This window comes from Amblyomma maculatum, chromosome 1 (assembly GCF_055883805.1).
Source record: "Amblyomma maculatum isolate TAMU_Amacu chromosome 1, ASM5588380v1, whole genome shotgun sequence".
Taxonomy (NCBI): domain Eukaryota; kingdom Metazoa; phylum Arthropoda; class Arachnida; order Ixodida; family Ixodidae; genus Amblyomma; species Amblyomma maculatum.
The window spans coordinates 463,831,108-463,852,100 of record NC_139344.1 but is presented as its reverse complement, the minus strand read 5'-3'; the positions used below and the strand labels follow the sequence as shown (position 1 = coordinate 463,852,100).

General features: G+C 47.1%; 2 non-coding genes and 1 pseudogene across 2 annotated transcripts; all 3 read left to right on the top strand.

The window, feature by feature from the left end:
* The window catches only part of LOC146209835 (uncharacterized), a 36,794-nt pseudogene that overhangs the window by 7,106 nt on the left and 8,695 nt on the right, over positions 1-20,993 (top strand).
* TRNAM-CAU (transfer RNA methionine (anticodon CAU)) lies at positions 8,704-8,775 on the top strand. The gene has a single exon. It is a non-coding gene; the product is annotated as a tRNA-Met (tRNA).
* TRNAM-CAU (transfer RNA methionine (anticodon CAU)) lies at positions 13,771-13,842 on the top strand. The gene has a single exon. It is a non-coding gene; the product is annotated as a tRNA-Met (tRNA).

The window sequence follows — 20,993 nt, the reverse complement described above, 5'->3', positions numbered from 1 at the left end:
AGGAACCAATCCTCCACATCCTCAAAGAGGTCCCCATGGAAAGTCTTCGGTACCCGAGGGGCCTGCAAGGTGTAGTTACAGGCCGGTGCGAGGCCCGTCACCTGCTGCGCAGGAGCACTAGATGTCATGGCGGCGGGTGCTGGCTGAAACTCCGGAGACAGTCCCTGGAGCCGTCGACTGGAGCGATGCACGGGGGTGTCCAATGGTACAGGGCTGGCGCGACGTCTTGTAGATGGAGATTCTTGCATAGGCGATCGTTTTACCCAGCACCTCCACCAGAATGTCACGTACACGGTGACTAAGGATACCAATGATAGCAGGGGGTAGCCCAGACACAAGAACACAGCAGCACAGACGCAAACGTGTAAGCGACACTTTGTCGTCCTCTTCAACTTCGTCCTCCTTTTTCACCTCAGTCATGCGCCACCTGGCAACGCTAGGTGGCAATATTAAGCATATGTTACAAAATGACTCTAATTTTATACAAGCATGGGAGCAGTTTAAGTGCGATATAAAGATAGCTGCTATTGACCGAGCATGCACTTTGCGACGTAAAGAAAGAGAACAAAAAAAAGATCTTCGTAGCACACTTGAATACATGCTTAGCATGGAGAGCGTTAAGCCTGGCTTGTTCGCCCAAGATATAAAAAAGATAAAAACCAAACTTGAGGTGATAGACGAAGAGAAGTATCGCGGTGCGGTGATAAGGGCACGCAGGAAAAATTGTGGCTCGGAGAGACGCCCACGAAAAGGGCACTTAGTGAGGAAAAAAAGGTACGCCATGTCAAAAGAGATAACAGAAATCTGCTATCAGAACGTAGTTACCTCGAAAAAAAAAAAACGATTGAACGGGCGTTTGTAGAATTTTACAGCGAATTGTTTAGCCTGAAAACACCGGACATTGAACGCTTCAGAAAAGACTTTCTGTCGCTGATGCCAAGAGTAGAAGACGAAGTGGCGCAGACACTTGAAGCAAGTATTACTTCCGAGGAAATTGAGGCCGTTATCGGGGAATTAAATTCCAATAAGTCACCCGGACCAGATGGTCTTGGTGCTGCCATATACAAGGCTTTTCCAATTGAAATGGCTGTTTTACTAGAAAGAGTTATTAGTGAATGCTACGAAAAGAACGTACCTCCTCCGTCTTTTCGAATGTCACACGTTGTACTAATCCCGAAAACAGATGACCCAGTTAAGCTTCAGTCTGTAGCGTCTTACCGTCCTATAAGTCTAACGAATGTTGACTATAAAATTTACATGAAAGTATTAGGGCGACGACTCCAACGTGTAATTACTTCTCTTGTAGGCCCACATCAGACATGCGGTATAAAAGGAAGGACCATTTTTACTAACATACACGCAGCAAGGAGTGTACTCGAATGTTGTGACGCGATGCATGACCACGTAGCCATGATGCAATTAGACCTGCACAAAGCATTTGATAAAGTGGTACATGAAATTTTGTTCTCTGTTTTAGAGCATGTCAATGCTGGTTCCGTGATTACAAAGGGCGTGAAAATGGTTTACGAGTGCTGTTCAGCGAGACTGGTCGTGAATAAGCATTTAACCGATCGTATACTTGTTCAGTCGTCAGTAAGGCAGGGCTGTCCTCTGTCTCCCCTTTTGTTTGCGCTTTATCTGGAGCCTTTCTGTTTAAGATTGCTTACAAGGCCAAATATACACGGTTATAGATTTTTTCAAAGTGAAGTTCGGGTTTTGGCATACGCGGACGATATTGCGGTTTTTTGTACTGACCATGAGAGCGTGCAAGAAGTTGTAAAAGAAGCCACTGCTTTTTGCACTGCAAGTGGAAGTGAAATTAGTTGGGCAAAGTGTTTAGGATTTTAGCAGGGAAACTGGCAATACGCGCCTGAACTGTTCTCCAGTATGCAATGGACAATAACGCAAGGCAATTACCTTGGTGTGCCACTAAAGCATTACCGTGAAAGCAAGGAATGTTGGGCCGGTGAAGTTGAGCAAGTGAAGACCCAAACAAACAAATGGGGAGGACATAACTTTTCTATGCTCGCAAGAGCTACTGTTTGCAATATGTTCCTAGTTGCAAAAATTTTTTACATGCTGCAAGTGTTATCTATGTCAAGAATCTCTGTTCAAAAACTGCATAGGGTATTTGCCACGTTTGTGTGGGCTTCAACATGGGAGCGTACCAGTCGATGCAATCTGTTTCATACGGTGCATAACGGTGGACTGGGATTGTCACATTTATACTTAAAACAGATTGTAACTAGGTTCTTTTTTTTGCGCGAACAAAGCGATGTTTTTCTTAGAACGGTATTCCAAGTGCGATTGCGTGATTCACTGCCGGAATATGTAGTTTCGACTATGTCTACAGCGACAATGGCTCTAAGTGCTTTTCTTCGCGAAGTTGTCGCGTCCTTCCAAATAGTGAAGGCGAGATTTTCAAATGAGTATATGTGTACTGTTACGCGAAAACGGCTGTACAAAGATTTATTGGAAACCTTTTTACCTGTGCCTCTTTATCGCTCTGTATATGCTTTGTGTCCGGAGCGGGACGTGTTGAAAAGAGTGAACAGAATGCCCATCAGATCGTCCACTAAATCTTTCTTTTTTCAATTGCATACCGGCACTCTTCCGGTGAAGCCATGGCTGGAAAGCAAAGGCCTTTTTGTGCCTTGGTCTGCTGACTGTTTAATTTGCAAAAAGCTGGAATCCATAGAGCATATTTTCCTTGATTGTCACGATGCAGATTTTGTGGGACGTGCTACAGCGTACTATTAAAAAGGACTTACCAATAACGCCGTTTGGCATACGCTACCTTCCATGCGCCCAGCCAGGAGAAGTGCCCAGTGATCTATTGTTGGTCTTGTGTATGCACAGCGTATGGAGAACGCGGATGGATGTTCGCCATGAGCATGTTGTCGTACACCCAGCCCATCAGTATTTTGTTGAAAGTGTAATGTACACACGTGATGTTTTCTGAGGGCAACCTGAACCCCCGGAATGGCTGCCAGTCTTGGACAAGCTCATGTCACCTAATCCATTCTATCACAAGAAACCTGTTAGAAAGTGACTTGTGTTTTTAATTCCATGCGACTTTTCATCGTTCTTTGTAGTTGCCAAGTCGGTAATAAAGAAAAAAAAAAGCAGAGTGGCGCAGTGGAAGCGTGCTGGGCACATAACCCAGAGGTCCGTGGATCGAAACCACGCTCTGATATGTTTTATTTTTTTTTTTTTTGTTACGAGCAGTTACGAGCACGTCAACCGGTAGCAGCTGTAATCGCTTTATTTTTTTTTCAATCAAATACCTCTCACTTCTAACGAGATGCTTGTCCAGCAGAGTGGCGTAGTGGAAGCGGGCTGGGCCCATAACCCAGAGGTACGTGGATCGAAACCACGCTCTGCTATGTTTTACTTATTTTTTTTTTTGTTACAAGCACGTCAACCGGTAGCAGCTGTAATCGCTTTATTTTCTGCAATCAAATACCTCTCACTTCTAACGAGATGCTTGTCCAGCAGAGTGGCGCAGTGGAAGCGTGCTGGGCCCATAACCCAGAGGTCCGTCGATCGAAACTACGCTCTGCTATGTTTTACTTATTTTTTTTTTGTTACGAGCACGTCAACCGGTAGCAGCTGTAATCGCTTTATTTTCTGCAATCAAATACCTCTCACTTCTAACGAGATGCTTGTCCAGCAGAGTGGCGCAGTGATTCTGCTTCCGGCCACCGTAGTGAACGGTCGCTTAATCATGTGCTCCAGCGGAGCGGCGATAGCGGCCCTTTCCAGCCGCGGAAACAGGCTTGACGACATGGACGATAGGGAGTATCAGATTATTCTGCCAACTTTGCCCACCGGACGCGTTGTTTTTAACACGCTTTTTTTGCACGGCGATGTGCGAGTCAGGCCATACAGGGTCGAGGATTTCCGCGACGCCCTGCTCAAGGCTGGTGCGCTCCCCGACGTTGTGGCGTTGGGGGCGTATCAGATCAACCATGTTTCGGCGGTCACGTTAAGCAGCACAGAAGCAACGAAGAAATTGGCGGCTTTCAAGGAACTCGAAGTTAAGGGACGCCGTTGCCTTATTATCGATCCCGAAGACCAACAGGTGAAGCTGCGACTTTACTGGATGTTGCACGGTGTGGCATACGACGACATCCGGACGGCTTTTGCTGCGTTTGGGAATGTGACCGAGGTGACCCGGGAAAGGTGGAGAGTTCAAGGAGTCAAGGAGAAGGGGTCCACCACGAGGACTGTGCTCCTGAAATTGAAACCTGGCATTAAGGTCGACGACTTACCTCACCAGCTGCGAGTTGCCGGAGAGCTAGCCCTTGTCGTAGTGCCTGGGCGAGCGATGCAGTGCCGGCGCTGCCGCGGTACCGGTCACGTTCGACGTGAATGTAAGGTACCGCGTTGTCCAAAGTGTAGACGCTACGGACATGACGAGGCTGCCTGTGTGCTTTCGTACGCTTCGGCCGTGGGACATGGAACTGCGGAACGGTCGGCGGAGCTCACCATGGACGTGGTCGAGGCGGAGGAGGCGGCGAAGGGTGCCGGAGAGGTGCGAACGCAGACACGGGAGACTGATTCGTCGGTGGACTCGGCAGAAAGCGGCAATGCTGCGAGGGATGTGGGGAGAGCGGACTCTGCACCTGAGCCCCCTAGCAATGAGGAAGGCACGTCACTTGAGCCGGCAAACGGTATGGAACAGGATAATGGGGAGGAGCACTCGGACACCAGCGGTGTTTGTAAGCCAGGCGTCCCAGCCCCAGCCAAGCGATCCCACACACAGTCCGAACCCGAGGGTAACCAGGCGTCAGCCCCCAGCGTCGACGAGCCACCAGCAAAAACAGGGCAATCCCGGCGGTCCACGCTACGTCCGCGGCCAAACATATCATCAGAGAGACGGGCAGCGGATAAAGTGCTCCCGCTGCCGGGTCAGCCGCTCACATCGGACGGGGATGGATCCAACGACGGCGTCTAGCAACCCGCTAGACGGGAAAGGTAAGCACCATGCTTTCGGTCTCTTCACCCTTGATGAAAAAGGCGCCCGAAACCACCTTAAGAGTAGCCGTTAAATGTCAGGGGATTGGCAGGCAAAAAGAAGCAGAGCCAGGTGCACCGGCTCTTAACTGACCACGATATTGACGTGCTTGCCGTGCAAGAAACCAAGGCTGACGGGGAGGAAGAGACCGGGAGCATGGTGCGACGTTTCACGGCTAGATTTTACGCCATTGTTAGCCACGCAGTTGGGACATCGGCCGGGTGTGTATTGTTTGTGAAAAAGCTGCCTGGTCTGGTTGTAAAGGGCTACTCCTCATGCTCTTCTGGACGGTGTGTAGTGGCTGATTGTGTATACAGCGGTGTTGAGTGGCGCATTATTTGTGTGTACGCTCCTAACTGTGTGCAGGAAAGAACAGTGTTTTTCGAGAATGTTATGCAGCAGTTAATTACGGAAAGGCAGGTAGTATTGCTGGGCGATTTTAACTGTGTACTGAATGCTCGAGACAAAACCAGCACACGCGGATTCAGAGACAAGAGCACTTTAATGTTATGCCAGTTAACAAGCGAATGGAGGATGTGGCTGATTGCTTGGAAGGACCGCGTGCCGTTCAGTACACGCACTTCCAAGGTTCTAGCCACGCGCGTCTGGACAGAATTTACGCGTCGCTGGATTTGATTCATTCATGCAATGAATACCGAGCTGTGCCTATGACATTCACGGATCACTGTTTGGTGCAATGCTTATTCGGCACCAAAAAACGAAGCAATGCATTTAGCTGGGAGTTATGGAAATTGAACAATAAATTGCTTAATGATGATGCCTTTAGACGCGTGGTATTGAATGAATTGATTAAAGTGAGGCCAGGGACTTTGCTCGAAATCTGGAAACAGTGGGAGTTGTGCAAGGAACAGATTAAAATTAAAGCCATTGACAGATCCAGTTCCCTGCTGTACGAGAAGAAAATTACAGAAACCCAGCTGAAGGCTTTGCTCGCAACACTACACGAACAGGAATGTAAGGCACCCGGCAGATGGATAGAGGATATTCGAAAAATAAAAGAACAGATTAACCTGATAGAAGAAGACAGATACCGTGGAGCGTTAGTGCGTGCAAGAGCGGAAAATTGGGCCATGGGCGAGACGCCATCGAAAAGGCCACTGGGAATTGAAAAGGCTCATGCCGAGAAAAACCGCATTGATAAGATCGAATGGGGCGGCGTGCTATCGCCGGACGACGATCATATCAGGCATGGTTTCTTCCAATATTATCAGGAACTGTTCAGCAAAAATGTGGTCGACATGAAAGCTTTCAAACGAAAGCTTCTTGCAGCTATGCCGCGACTAGACGAGGATAAGAAGGAAAGGTTGGAGATGCCAATCACAGAAATCTAGGTAGAAAAAGCGATCGATGGTTTAAATATGGGAAAGTCGCCTGGGCCAGACGGCCTAAGTGCGGCTTTTTTTTTATAAAGAATTTAAGAACGAAGTAGTTCCAATATTGACAGCGGTCTTCCATGAAGCCTATGCAGTGAATAGATTGCCGCAATCTTTCGGGCTATCTCATACTATTATTATTCCCAAGACAAATGACGAGGAAAATCTGAAGCAAGTCACAGCATATAGGCCAATTGCTTTGACAAACGTAGATTACAAAATATTGATGAAAGTGTTAGCTAGAAGATTGCAGTCAGTTATTACAAATATTGTTGGTCCTCACCAAACGTGTGGTATAAAGGGGAGGTAAATTATGACAAATATACACACGGCAAGATCGGTGCTCGAGTGTAGTGAACTAATTGATAAATGTGTAGCCATCCTCCAACTGGACCTCGAAAAGGCTTTCGACTGTGTAGCCCACGAAATATTGCTGTGTATTCTGGATCACGTGAGCCTAGGTTCAGTAATCAGAGAGGGCGTGGCCATGGCGTACCGTGGATGCACTACTAGATTAATCATTAGCAAGAGTCTGGGGGCCCCCATTCAGGTGCAACGCTCGGTACGCCAGGGCTGCCCCCTCAGCCCACTTTTGTTTGCCATCTACATAGAGACACTATGTGTGAACATTATCCAAAACGAGGCAATTAAAGGTTTTAAGTTGCAGGCAGCTGAAGTCAAGTTGCTCGCATACGTGGATGGCCTAGCGGTCTGTGCTGTGAATCAGCCTAGTATACGCGAGGCAGTGCTGTGTGTCGACAGTTTCAGGAAAGCAACCGGAAGCAAAGTGAACTGGTCAAAGTGTCAGGGATTTTGGCATGGCAATTGGCCATCGACCCCAGAGTTTTTTGCAAATGTGCCCTGGGTAACAACCCCCACAAAATACTTAGGAGTTCCATTAAACAGCTACAGAGACAGTGATGCATACTGGAAAGGACAACTGAACGAAATACAGGAAAAAGCAGATAGATGGAAGGGGGCATATTTATCAATTTTTGCAAGAGCTACGGTGTGCAATGTATCCTTTTTAAGCAAACTCTGGTATGTCATGCAAGTGTTGCACTGTTCCCGGGTAAATGTACAGAAGATACATCGTATTCTAGCTGTGTTTGTTTGGTCATCGAGCTGGGAACGGTGCAAGCGGACGAACTTGTTTCGAAGTGTGAAAGACGGTGGTCTCGGGCTGGGACATCTATTTCTCCGCCAGCTTTTCAACAGGTTTTTCTTCTTCCGAGATGTTAGTGTGTGCCAACTAAGAACTGTGTGCCAACTAAGATTGAACCGTGATTTGCCTGATTTTGTTGTGGGTACCAAGAGCTTACCAGGGAGAATCTTCGGTTATTTTAGAGAAGTGGCTGACAGCGTGAAATTTCTTACAGCGCGTTTTTCGACAGAATTCTTAAGTGAAGTGAAGCGGAAAAAGCTATACGGTGACCTGTGTGATGTTGTTTTTCCAGTGCCAGTGTACAGAGCCATGTACAATGGAGGCAACGGTGGGGACGTTTTGAAAAGAGTTAAAAGAATGAAAGTGCAGCCAGGAATAAAAACTTTCTTCTTCAAATTACATACAGAAACACTACCAGTTAAAAAGTTCTTAGAGGGAAAAGGTTTATTTTTACCATGGGGTACGCATTGCCTAATATGCAAAGTGCCCGAAACAATTGATCATGTATTTCTTCACTGTTGGGAGGGGGTGTATCTTTGGGATGTTTTACAAAGAACCATTAAAAAAGAGTTTCCGCTTCATCCGTACGGCATCACATTTTTGGCCATTCAAAATGAGGATGGTTTCCCGTTGGACCAAGTAATGCTCTGGGGCCTCCATAGTATATGGCGCTCCAGGATGGCGGGTTATTACTGCGACCCAGACGCGCGACCGGCCCGCATGTACTTTAAGGAGAATGTGCACAGATTCGTGCAAGTGGTGAAATCACAATCATTTAACCCCGATTGGCTACCGAGGATGGGAAATTTGAACCTGCTCAAAGAATTTTAAACAAGACAAGGCCTGTCAAGCAGCTCTGGCAGGTTGCTGGTGTCAAGATTGAATGAAGTTTTTTTGTGTGTGTGTGCAGTGTTTGTCAAAGTATGGCAATAAAGAAAAAAAAAGCAGAGTGGCGCAGTTGAAGCGTGCTCGGCCCATGACCCAGAGGTCCCTGGATAGAAACCACGCTCTGCTATGTTTTACTTATTTTTTTTTTTTTGTTTCGAGCACGTCAACCGGTAGCAGCTGTAATCGCTTTATTTTCTGCAATGAAATACCTCTCACTTCTGACGAGATGCTTGTCCAGCAGAGTGGCGCAGTGGAAGCGTGCTGGGCCCATAACCCAGAGGTCCGTGGATCGAAACCACGCTCTGCTATGTTTTACTTATTTCTTTTTTGTTACGAGCACGTCAACCGGTAGCAGCTGTAATCGCTTTATTTTCTGCAATCAAATACCTCTTACTTCTAACGAGAAGCTTGTCCAGCAGAGTGGCGCAGTCTTTCTACTTCCGGCCACCGGCGTGTACGGACGCAGAATCATGAGCTCCGGCGGAGCGGCGATTGCGGCCCAGGCTGGCCGAGGTAACAGGCTTAACGCAAACGATGATAAGGAATATCGGCTCATTTTGCCGCATCTGCCCACCGGACGTGTTGTTTTCAACGCAGGTTTTTTGCACGGCGACGTACGAGTGCGACCCTTTAGGGTTGAAGATTTTCGGGACACCCTGGCCAAGACTGGTACGCTCCCAGACGTGGTGGCCTTGGGGGCTTACTAAATAAACCATGTCTGGGCGGTGACTTTGAGCAGCACTGAAGCAACCAAGCGGCTGGTAGCCTTCAAGGAGCTTCAAGTGAAAGGTCGACGGTGCATCATCATTGACCCGGAGGATCAACAGGTGAAGCTACGGCTCCACTGGATATTGCATGGCGTGGCGGATGAGGATATCCGAACTGCTTTTGCGGCTTTCGATGAGGTGACCGAAGTGACCCGTGAGTGGTGGCGAGTCCAGGGCGTTCACGAAAAGGGCTCCACAACGCGAACCGTGCTCCTGAAGTTGAAGCCCGGGATGAAGATAGACGACTTGCCTAACCAGATAAGAGTAGCAGGGGAGTTGGCCCTTGTTGTGGTGCCTGGGCGGCCAATGCAGTGCCTGCGCTGCCGCTAGACCGGTCATGTGCGCCGGGAATGTAAGATTCCGCGTTGCTCGATATGTAAACGTTTTGGCCACGCCGAGGAAGATTGCGTGCGAACGTATGCAGTGGCTACTGCACCAACAGCGAGGGCGGACATGACTGAGCACCAAATGGATATGACAGAGACAGAAGAGGCCGCAAAAGGGGTCGGAGAAGCTGAAAAGCTAGCAGCAACGACAGGCATGTTAGTGCCCCCGGTAAGGCGGTGACGAGATACTCAGTAGGCCAGACAAGGAAGTCACACTACCGAACAACGGACCGTCAGAGGAAGAAAGGGTGAGTGATGACGAGAGCTCAAAAACTGAACTTTCGGAGTCTGCGGGCCGACAGGAAACCCTTGAAAAGAGCAGCGGCCGAGTGACCAACGTCCAAGGCCCTGCGAAGCGTGCCCACGACGAGCGCACAAGTGAGACAAGCAAGGCAGAGGCAGCTAGCAACGACGAGCCGCCGATAAAAACGCCAATAGGGAGGAGGGCGACCTTCAAACCAAGACCGAATGTCTCGGCGGACAGGAGAGCTGCCGAAAAGCCGCCCCTGTCACAAGGTCTGCAAGTCCAACCTGATGGCTCTGGCGTCAACGAAAGCCTCCAGCGCCATGCTAGACGTGAAAGGTAAGCACCATGCTCTTGGCCTCTTTTCACCTTAAGGAAATGGCTTATGAACTGTTACTAAAGATTGCGACCCTTAACGTGAGAGGTGTAGCAGCGAAAAGGAAGAAGAGCCAAGTCCTGCGCCTTTTAAATGAAAATGACTCGATATACTTGGAGTTCAAGAGACAAAAGTCGAGGGTGAACAAGAGACCGAGAGCATGGTGCAACATTTGACGTCGCGGTTTTACGCAGTTGTCAGCCATGCAGTCGGTACTTCTGCTGGATGCGTCCTGTTTGTGAAGAAGTTGCCGGGTCTTGTAGTGCAGTCGCATGCTTCTTTTCCGTCGGGTCGTGGTGTGGTCCTCGATTTTAATTTTTGCTCGGCTGAGTGGCGTGCTGTTTGTATATATGCACCTACGGTAGTTGATGAGAGGGCTGCTTTGTTTGATTTTGTTGAAGGGTATTTAAACACGGATAAGCAAATTGTCTTTCTGGGAGATTTCAATTGTGTACTGAGCTCCGGGGACAAAACTAGCCATCGTACATTTATGGATCGTAGCACAGCGGTACTTTCGCGCTTGGTGGACGAGTTTGCACTGGAAGACGTTGCAGAGTGTCTCACGAGCGAGCGACGGGTTCAGTATACTCATTTTGAGGGTGCTAGCCACGCCCGCCTTGACAGGATTTATGTGTCCGCCGAACTGGCCCCAAAATGCCAGGATTATTATGTTGTGGCGGTAACGTACTCAGATCACTGCATGGTTCAGTGTACAATTGGAAGAAGAAAGGGAGGTAGCGGTTTTAATTGGGAATTGTGGAAGTTAAATAATAAACTGCTGAATGAGGAGCAATTCACCAGACTAGTAGAAGAAGAAATTGGTAAGATTTGTCAGGAGGACACCCACGAACTGGGTCAAGAATGGGAACTGTGTAAGCAACAAATTAAAATCAAAGCTATAGAAAAAGCCAGCTGCATACGGTTTCAAGAAAAACAAAATGAAATGCATTTAAGATCTTTGCTAGGTAAATTGTTAGCCATGGAGTGTAACACGCCAGGGTTATACGGACGACGTTAGAAAAATAAAACAAAGACTTCAACTGAATGACGAAGACCGTAATCGCGGAGCACTGGTGCGTGCGAGAGCGGAAAAATTGACCATGGATGAGACGCCGATAAAAAGGTCGTTGGGAATAGAAAAAGCAATTGCAAGGCGAAATCACGTGGCAGAGGTAGATTGGGCAGGACGCACAGAAACCGATAACGAAGGAATCGCGAAAGATTTCCGGGAGTATTATGTAGAGCTATTGTCGTCCCGAGAGGTTAATTTGGACCGTTTTAAAGAATCCTTTCTTGACGCGATGCCAAAAATTGATGACGAACAAAAAGAAAGACTGGAGCGGCCAATAAGCGAAAAAGAAGTGCAGCAGGCAATAGAAAATTTAAACCCAGGGAAATCACCCGGGCCTGATGGCCTGAGTGCGGCTTTTTATAAAGCGTTCAAGGAACAGCTATCTCCTTTGTTGTGTGCCTTATTTAATGAAGCGTATGAACTGAAGGCACTGCCTGCGTCTTTCGGATCGTCGCACACAGTACTTATTCCGAAAACTGACCAACCAGATAAGCTTAGGCAGTTGTCGTCTTACAGGCCCATTGCTCTGACAAACGTTGATTACAAGATTTATATGAAGGTGCTTGCTGGCAGACTACAAACGGTTATATGCGAACTAGTGGGCCCTCACCAAACGTGCGGTATCAAAGGGCGATCTATCTTTCAGAACATTCACAAAGCGAGAAGTATGCTCGAATGCTGCGATGCAACTCATGCATGTGTTGTGTTACTGCAGTTGGACTTGGAGAAAGCTTTTAATTGTGTGGCACATACTATTCTGTTCAGTATATTAGACTATGTTAATGTCGGCTCTGTTATTCGAGAGGGAGTGGCCTTGGCGTACCGTAAATGCACTACGAGATTAATTGTCAATAAGTCACTGGGGGCCCCCATCAACGTACGACGATCGGTGCGCCAAGGTTGCCCCCTCAGCCCTCTTTTGGTCGGCATTTATATTGAAACATTGTGTTTAAGCATCCTACAAAACAATGACATTGATGGTTTTCGACTGCAGGAGTCAGAAGTCAAATTGCTGGCTTACACAGACGACGTTGCGATTTTTTGTGTGAATAAGGAGAGTATAAAGAGGATAGTGGATGTGGTAAAACATTTTAGCAAAGTCACAGGGAGTAAAGTTAACTGGGGTAAGTGCCTGGGATTTTGGCACGGAGAATGGCAGCTTACCCCCGACACTTTCGCTAATGTGTCGTGGGTTACAACGCCTGCAATGTACTTGGGTGTGCCCTTGGAATTTTACAAGGAAAGCGAGCCATACTGGCTAGATCAGGTCAGAGAAACCCGTGAAAAAGCGGAGAAATGGAAAAGCGCTCAATTATCAATATTTGCAAGAGCCGCAGTTTGCAACCTGTTTTTAATTAGTAAGTTATGGTATGTAATGCAAGTGTTGCATTGCTCCCGTGTATATGTGCAAAAATTGCATCGAGTTTTTGCTTGTGTTTGTTTGGGCCTCGAGTTGGGAGAGGTGCACTCGGACAAATTTGTTCCGGCAGGTGAAGCATGGGGGTCTTGGTCTGGGTCATTTGTTTGTGCGACAGATTGTCAACCGGTTTATGTTTTTTAGGGATGCCAGTGATCCATTCCTGCGCACAGTGTGTCAACAAAGACTTGGTCGAGCGTTGCCTGATTTCGTAGTTTATACTCAGTGTATGCCGGGCTCTGTTTTTGGATTCTTTAGGGAAATTGTTGTGAGCGTGAAATTCTTAAACGTTTTTCGAAAGACTATTTAAGTAATTTTAACAGGAGAACATTATACTAGGATGTTTGTGAAGTGGTGTTCCCGGTGCCCTTGTACCGAGCTTTATACTATGGAGGCACGGGAAGTAATGTATTAAAACGCGTAAAGGAAATGCAAGTTGCTACGGGAGATAAAACGTTTTTCTTTATGCTACATACCGGTACTTTGAGTGTAAAATCATTTATGGAGGAAAAGGGTATTTTCCTACCGTGGAGGGCCCAATGTCTCATCTTCAAACAGCCAGAGACAATAGATCACGTGTTTTTGCATTGCTGGGAGGGGGTATATTTGTGGGATGTTCTGCAAAGGACAATAAAAAAGCAGTTGCCACTTCATTCCCATGGCATTAGGTATTTGGCATTGGATAACCACGATGATATGCCGTTAGACCAGGTTATGTTATTGTGCCTCCACAGTATATGGCGCGCACGAATGGCTGGTTATCACTGCGATCCAGATGCACGGCCAGCCCGCATGTATTTCCGTGAAAGTGTGCAGCGATAGCTCGACGTGCTTAAATTGCAACCATGTGCTCCTGAGTGGCTGTCAAGGCTGGAACCTTTGACGGTGCTCAAGGAATTTTAACATGACAATGCCTGCCCCTCAGTGGGGGATAGGCAACGCGAACTAGCTTTGTGTACATATATTATTCCTTTGTTCCTGTTGTTTTGAGTTCCAGTGCGGTGTAATTGTGTCAAAGTCAGGCAATAAAGAAAAAAAAAAAGCAGAGTGGCGCAGCGGAAGCGTGCTGGGCCCATAACCCAGAGGTCCGTGGATCGAAACCACGCTCTGCTATGTTTTACTTTTTTTTGTTTTTGTTACGAGCACGTCAACCGGTAGCAGCTGTAATCGCTTTATTTTCTGCAATCAAATACCTCTCACTTCTAACGAGATGCTTGTCCAGCAAAGTGGCGCAGATTGCGACGGAAAGATACAAGGGGGCCCTAATAAGATCTAGGACTCGAAGGTTTCTTGACGAGCAACCTTCACGTCGGGCCCTCAGTGATGAAAGAGAGAATGCTCTTACGAAGGAAATATTGGAAATTCAGTATGGTGGTTGCACATATAGTGATGCTCCTAGTATTCTTGCTGCTTTCTATGATTATTATCGAAAGCTGTTCGGCAGTTGTAAAGATCCAAATCAGGGTTTCGATTATAATTCCTTACTTGAGAACTTTCCTCGACTAGACGATGAGAAATGTGCTGTAGTAGAGGGACCCATCACTTTGGAAGAAATTAAATCAGCCATTTCAGACCTTCAGAACCAGAAATCTCCTGGCCCAGATGGTATTACTAGCGAATTTTATAAAACATTTTCGCCTTGCCTACCGCCTGTTTTGATGGAAGTATTCTAAGCATCTTATGATGTGGGTTTCCTGCCTCCCACTTTCTATTCAGGCCACACAATATTAATTCCCGAAAGCAAAGATACTAATCGGTTGAAAACTGTTGAAGGATATCGTCCAATTTCCCTCTGTAATGTTGATTACAAAATTTTTGCCAAGGTCCTTTGTTCTCGTTTGCAGCTGATTATCATGGACTTGATAGGTTCGCATCAGGTGTGTGGTATCAGAGGGCGCAGTATTCAACCACACATCCATATTGCACGTTCAGTGATCGAGACAGTATCAGATGAGACAGGCCAAGTAGCTCTGATTCAAATTGACCTGGTGAAGGCGTTTGATAAAGTTCAGCACAATTTCTTGTTTGCGGTCTTGGAGAATACAAACATTGGTGACGTTTTGCTAAAAGGCATAAGGCTGTGCTATATGAACTCGTACACAAGACTATTTGTTAATTTGGAGCTAACGAAACCAATACCACTGGAATCATCTGCTCGTCAAGGATGTCCACTGTCTCCACTGTTGTTTGGCTTATATCTGGAACCCCTCTGTCTCGGTATAATTAACAGTGCAGCCATCCGTGGTTTCTCTCTGGCTCAATGTGAAGTTAAGATTTTAGCTTACGCGGACGATATCGCCCTCTTTTGTTCTGACAAAAAGAGTGTACTTGAGGCTTTACACTTGACTGAACAGTTCTGCGATGTATCAGGCGCTGCCCTTAATTTAGATAAATCCAAAGGTTTTTGGTTGGGACACTGGGGCACTAGACCAAGCCAGTTTGGAGGCATATGCTGGGACTTGTGTCCTCTTCAGTACCTAGGGGTTCCGCTGCACCAAGTTCGTAACAGCGCAGCCTACTGGGATTCACAAATCGTACCTATGCGGCGACAAACGCAGGCTTGGATGGGTAGGGAACTCTCAGTGTTTGCTAGGGCACAGGTATGTAACATATTTTTGTCCGCAAAGCTTGCGTATGTCCTTCAAGTCCTGCATTGTGCGAGGAGCAAAGTACAAGTTATACACAGAATATTTGCAACATTTGTGTGGCGCTCTCAATAGGAGCCCATGCGGCGTGACAACTTGTTTCTTCCCTTAGAGTCTGGTGGAGTGGGCCTTGTTCACTTGTTTGTGCATCAACTTGTCTCCCGTTTTTTCTTTTTGAAATCGGCAAACCATCCGTTTCTTGTAACTGTGCTCATTAGGCGCCTTAGTCCACATTTGCCTTACTTATTCGCACCAACTGGGCAGGCTCGTGAGGGGCGTTTATGGGGAATCCTTAAGGAGGTTGCTGACACTTTCAATTTTCTCACTGTGCGTTTCTCTGTAGATTACCTGTATAGCCTCTCGAGAAAGCAGATGACCCAGGCTCTCACTGAGTCTTTGTTCCCTACACCGTTGTATCGGCAGCCTTATCTGGGGTTTTTGGACACCACTGTTCTAAAGCGTGTTAGGCAAATGTGTAATCAGGCAGCTGCAAAAACGTTCTTTTTCAAATTACATACAGCGACGTTGCCTGTCAAGACATTTCTTCACAATAAGGAGATGTTTGTGCCCTGGTCGGTAAATTGTCGTCTCTGTAACGTGCCTGAGACAATTGATCATTGCTTTATTCTGTGCCGTGATGCTATGTTCTTTTGGGACATACTACAAAGAACTCTTAAAAAGGACATTGAAATTACGCCTTATACAATTAGATTTTTGCCTCCTGACAAAAACTCTCTCGTGCCTTACGAACTATTTGTGTTGATGGGACTGTTCAGCCTTTGGAAAAGCCGCATGATCGACAGGCATGCAGAGCCACCAAGATCGTCGAAATCCGTGTTTCGGGAGCAGTGTGCTTTGGTGAGAAGTGTATATGCTGCAGGTGAAGAACCTCCAAACTGGATGCCGTATCTAGACGCATGTGTATGTCTCCCAGACGTTTGATGTTCTGATGATTGTGCATTGTCGGGTGAGGATATGACGGGCTCGTATTAAGCAGCCTGGTAACTTTAGACATGGACATGTTTAAGTGGAGTTGTTCCTTTTTACGGAAGTTTTTCCATGCAATAAAGAAAAAAAAAAGCAGAGTGGCGCAGTGGAAGCGTGCTGGGCCCATAACCCAGAGGTCCGTGGATCGAAAGCACGCTCTGATATGTTTTACTTATTTTTTTTTGTTACGAGCACGTCAACCGGTAGCAGCTGTAATCGCTTTATTTTCTGCAATCAAATACCTATCACTTCTAACGAGATGATTGTCCACCAGAGTGGCGCAGTGGAAGCGTGCTGGGCCCATAACCCAGAGGTCCGTGGATCGAAACCAAGCTCTGATATGTTTTACTTATTTTTTTTTTGTTACGAGCACGTCAACCGGTAGCAGCTGTAATCGCTTTATTTTCTGCAATCAAATACCTATCACTTCTAACGAGATGATTGTCCACCAGAGTGGCGCAGTCATTCTACTTCCGGCCACCGAGCGTGACGGACGTGTTCATCATGGGCTCCCAAGGAGCGGATTCAGCGGCCCAGCTGGGCCGTGGTATCAGGAGTACGGAAAGGCCTGCCAAGGATTATGAACTGGTTCTGCCGCATCTGCCTACAGGTTCGAGTGTTTTACATACTGTTTTTTTGCATGGCGACATAAAAGCCAGGCCGTACCGGGTGGAGCACTTTCGAGACTCCCTCGCTCGTCTTTCACTGCTGCCGGAAGTGGTTGCCCTCGGGGCATATCAGATGAATCATGTGTGGGCTGTAACGTTTAAAGGGGAAGAGGCGAAAGCGAAGATTTTGCAAGCCGAAGCTTTTGAAGTGAAGGAGCACCGATGCGTGGTCATTGACCCCTGCAACCAAGGCATCAGGCTAAAACTTTTCTGGCTGCTTCACGGCGTGCACGACGATGATGTGCGAGCGGCGTTGGCGGCTTTTGGAAAAGTCACCGAAATATCAAGAGAAAAGTGGAAGGTGCAAGGGTGTGTCGACAAGGCTTCAACGACACGAACGGTCACGCTGAAGCTAAAAGTGGGCGTGACCATTGAGGACCTGCCGCATCAGCTTCGGGTCGCCGAGGACGTCGCACTCGTCCACGTGCCAGGCAGAGCCCCGCTTTGCCTTCGGTGCCGGGGGAAAGGACATATACGGCGTGATTGTCGTGTGCCGCGCTGCGGGCTGTGTCGTCGCTACGGCCATGACGAGTCGCAGTGTGTGCGCACGTATGCCAACGTTGCAGGCCCCGTGCCGTGTGAAGTGGCAGGCGAGCACTTGATGGACGCAGTGGACGCCGAGGAAGCTAGCAGTGGAATCACTGAGGATGCAGAGCAGAAAGAACAATCCTCTGAGAAGACCCCTGCTCTGAAAGAACACCGTGAATCAGATTTGATAGTTCCGTTGTCAAATGTTACTGAGACCGAGACACCCACGAAAGAAGACGGCAATGCCAGTGCTGCAAGCCCAGCTTTGGCTACGCAACACAGTGAGGAACAGGGGAACACTGAAGCTGAGATGCCAGCTGCTTCTACCTTGCCTGTGAAGCGGGTGCATGAAGACAGTGTCAACGAGGAATCAACCCAAGGAGGAGCGGAAAGCGGACAGCCTCCACTGAAGGCGGCCCCCCTTCGCCGGGCGTCCTTCAAGCCAAGGCCAAACGTTCCCCCAGACCGGAGAACTGTGTCACCTGTGCCTCCGCCATAGCGGGGGTACCCTTTCCGGTCGAGACGTTGCAAGCCCGGTCCATGATCGGGAGCAGCGCTTGGAACGACGGACGGACTCGCCAAAAAGGAAGAATGGTCATCCCGTGCAACAGATCAACCGCAATGCTGTCTTTCTGCAAAAGCGATGTGAGTGATATATGTTTCGCGATTTATAATTTCTTGAGATGGCGACCAATTTATCCACTAGCTTACGCGTAGCCACGCTAAATGTGAGGGGGCTGTCAACGCGTCGGAGACAACTGCAGCTGAACCGCATTCTGCTGGAAAATGAAATTGATGTGCTAGCAGTTCAAGAGAGCAAAATGGAAAGCGAACAACAAACAGATAAAATGGCTGAAATATATCGTTCTAGATATAGTGTTTGCGTTTGTCATGCGGTTGGAAGATCGGGGGGATGTGTCATTTTCATTCGAAATTGTATACAGTGCGTACAGTCTGTGTTCTCGTGTGAGAGTGGTCGGCTTTTGATATGTGATTTCAGTTTTTCTGGATTGGACTGGAGAGTGATCTGTGTTTATGCGCCTACTAGAACGTCTGAGCGCGAAGAGTTTTTTCACTATATGGAATCCTTCCTAATACATGAGAGGCGTGTTCTCCTGCTTGGAGACTTCAACTGTGTCTGTAGACCGGAAGATAGAACAACAGACCGTGTCCTTCGTGACAAAAGTGCAGAGTTACTTATTGACATTGATAATGAGGCAGAGCTTGAAGATGCTGGCTGTATACTGACGCATGAAGGTCAAGCATTGTTCACGCACTTTCAAGGTAGCTGTCATGCAAGGTTGGACCGAATATATGTTCCTATTGATTGTGTGCCCTTGTGCTCGGAATATCAAACACTTCCCATGAGCTTTAGTGACCATTCCCTCGTAATGATTACTCTAGGCATGAAAAGTAAGGCAACAAAGTTCAATTGGGAGCTATGGAAATTTAATGAAAAGCTGCTGCTGGATGAAGAGTTTACCACTAAAGTGAAAGAATATATTACGCATCTGTTGCAAAATGACTCTAATTTTATACAAGCATGGGAGCAGTTTAAGTGCGATATAAAGATAGCTGCTATTGACCGAGCATGCACTCTCCGACGTAAAGAAAGAGAACAAGAAAAAGAACTTCGTAGCACACTTGAATACATGCTTAGCATGGAGAGCGTTAAGCCTGGCTTGTTCGCCCAAGATATAAAAAAGATAAAAACCAAACTTGAGGTGATAGACGAAGAGAAGTATCGCGGTGCGGTGATAAGGGCACGCAGCGAAAAATTGTGGCTCGGAGAGACGCCCACAAAAAGGGCACTTAGTGATGAAAAACGGTACGCAGTGTCAAAAGAGATAAAAGAAATCTGCTATCAGAACGTAGTTACCTCGGAAAAGAAAACGATTGAACGGGCGTTTGTAGAATTTTACAGGGAATTGTTTAGCCTGAAAACACCGGACATCGAAAGCTTCAGAAAAGACTTTCTGTCGCTGATGCCAAGAGTGGAAGACGAAGTTGCGCAGACACTTGAAGCAAGTATTACTTCCGAGGAAATTGAGGCCGTTATCGGGGAATTAAATTCCAATAAGTCACCCGGACCAGATGGTCTTGGTGCTGCCATATACAAGGCCTTTCCCAATGAAATGGCTGTTTTACTGGAAAGAGTAATTAGTGAATGCTACGAAAAGAACGTACCTCCTCCGTCTTTTCGAATGTCACACGTTGTACTAATCCCGAAAACAGATGACCCAGTTAAGCTTCAGTCTGTAGCGTCTTACCGTCCTATAAGTCTAACGAATGTTGACTATAAAATTTACATGAAAGTATTAGGGCGAAGACTCCAAAGTGTAATTACTTCTCTTGTAGGCCCACATCAGACATGCGGTATAAAATGAAGGACCATTTTTACTAACATACACGCAGCAAGGAGTGTACTCGAATGTTGTGACGCGATGCATGACCACGTAGCCATGATGCAATTAGACCTCCGCAAAGCATTTGATAAAGTGGTACATGAAATTTTTTTCTCTGTTTTAGAGTATGTCAATGCTGGTTCCATGATTACAAATGGCGTGAAAATGGTTTACGAGTGCTGTTCAGCGAGACTGGTCGTGAATAAGCATTTAACCGATCGTATACCTGTCCAGTCGTCAGTAAGGCAGGGCTGTCCTCTGTCTCCCCTTTTGTTTGCGCTTTATCTGGAGCCTTTCTGTTTAAGATTACTTGCAAGGCCAAACATACGCGGTTATAGATTTTTTCAAAGTGAAGTTCGGGTTTTGGCATACGCGGACGATATTGCGGTTTTTTGTACTGACCATGAGAGCGTGCAAGAAGTTGTAAAAGAAGCCACTGCTTTTTGCACTGCAAGTGGAAGTGAAATTAGTTGGGCAAAGTGTTTAGGATTTTGGCACGGAAACTGGCAATACGCGCCTGAACTGTTCTCCAGTATGCAATGGACAACAACGCCAGGCAATTACCTTGGTGTGCCACTAAAGCATTACCGTGAAAGCAACGAATGTTGGGCCGGGGAAGTTGAGCAAGTGAAAACCCAAACAAACAAATGGGGAGGACATAACTTTTCTATGTTCGCAAGAGCTACCGTTTGCAATATGTTCCTAGTTGCAAAACTTTTTTACATGCTGCAAGTGTCATCTATGTCAAGAATCTCTGTTCAAAAACTGCATAGGGTATTTGCCACGTTTGTGTGGGCTTCAACATGGGAGCGTACCAGTCGATGCAATCTTTTTCATACGGTGCATAACGGTGGACTGGGATTGTCCCATTTATACTTAAAGCAGATTGTAACCAGGTTCTTTTTTTTGCGCGAACAAAGCGATGTTTTTCTTAGAACGGTAATCCAAGTGCGATTGCGTGATTCACTGCCGGAATATGTAGTTTCGACTATGTCTACAGGGACAGTGGCTCTAAGTGCTTTTCTTCGCGA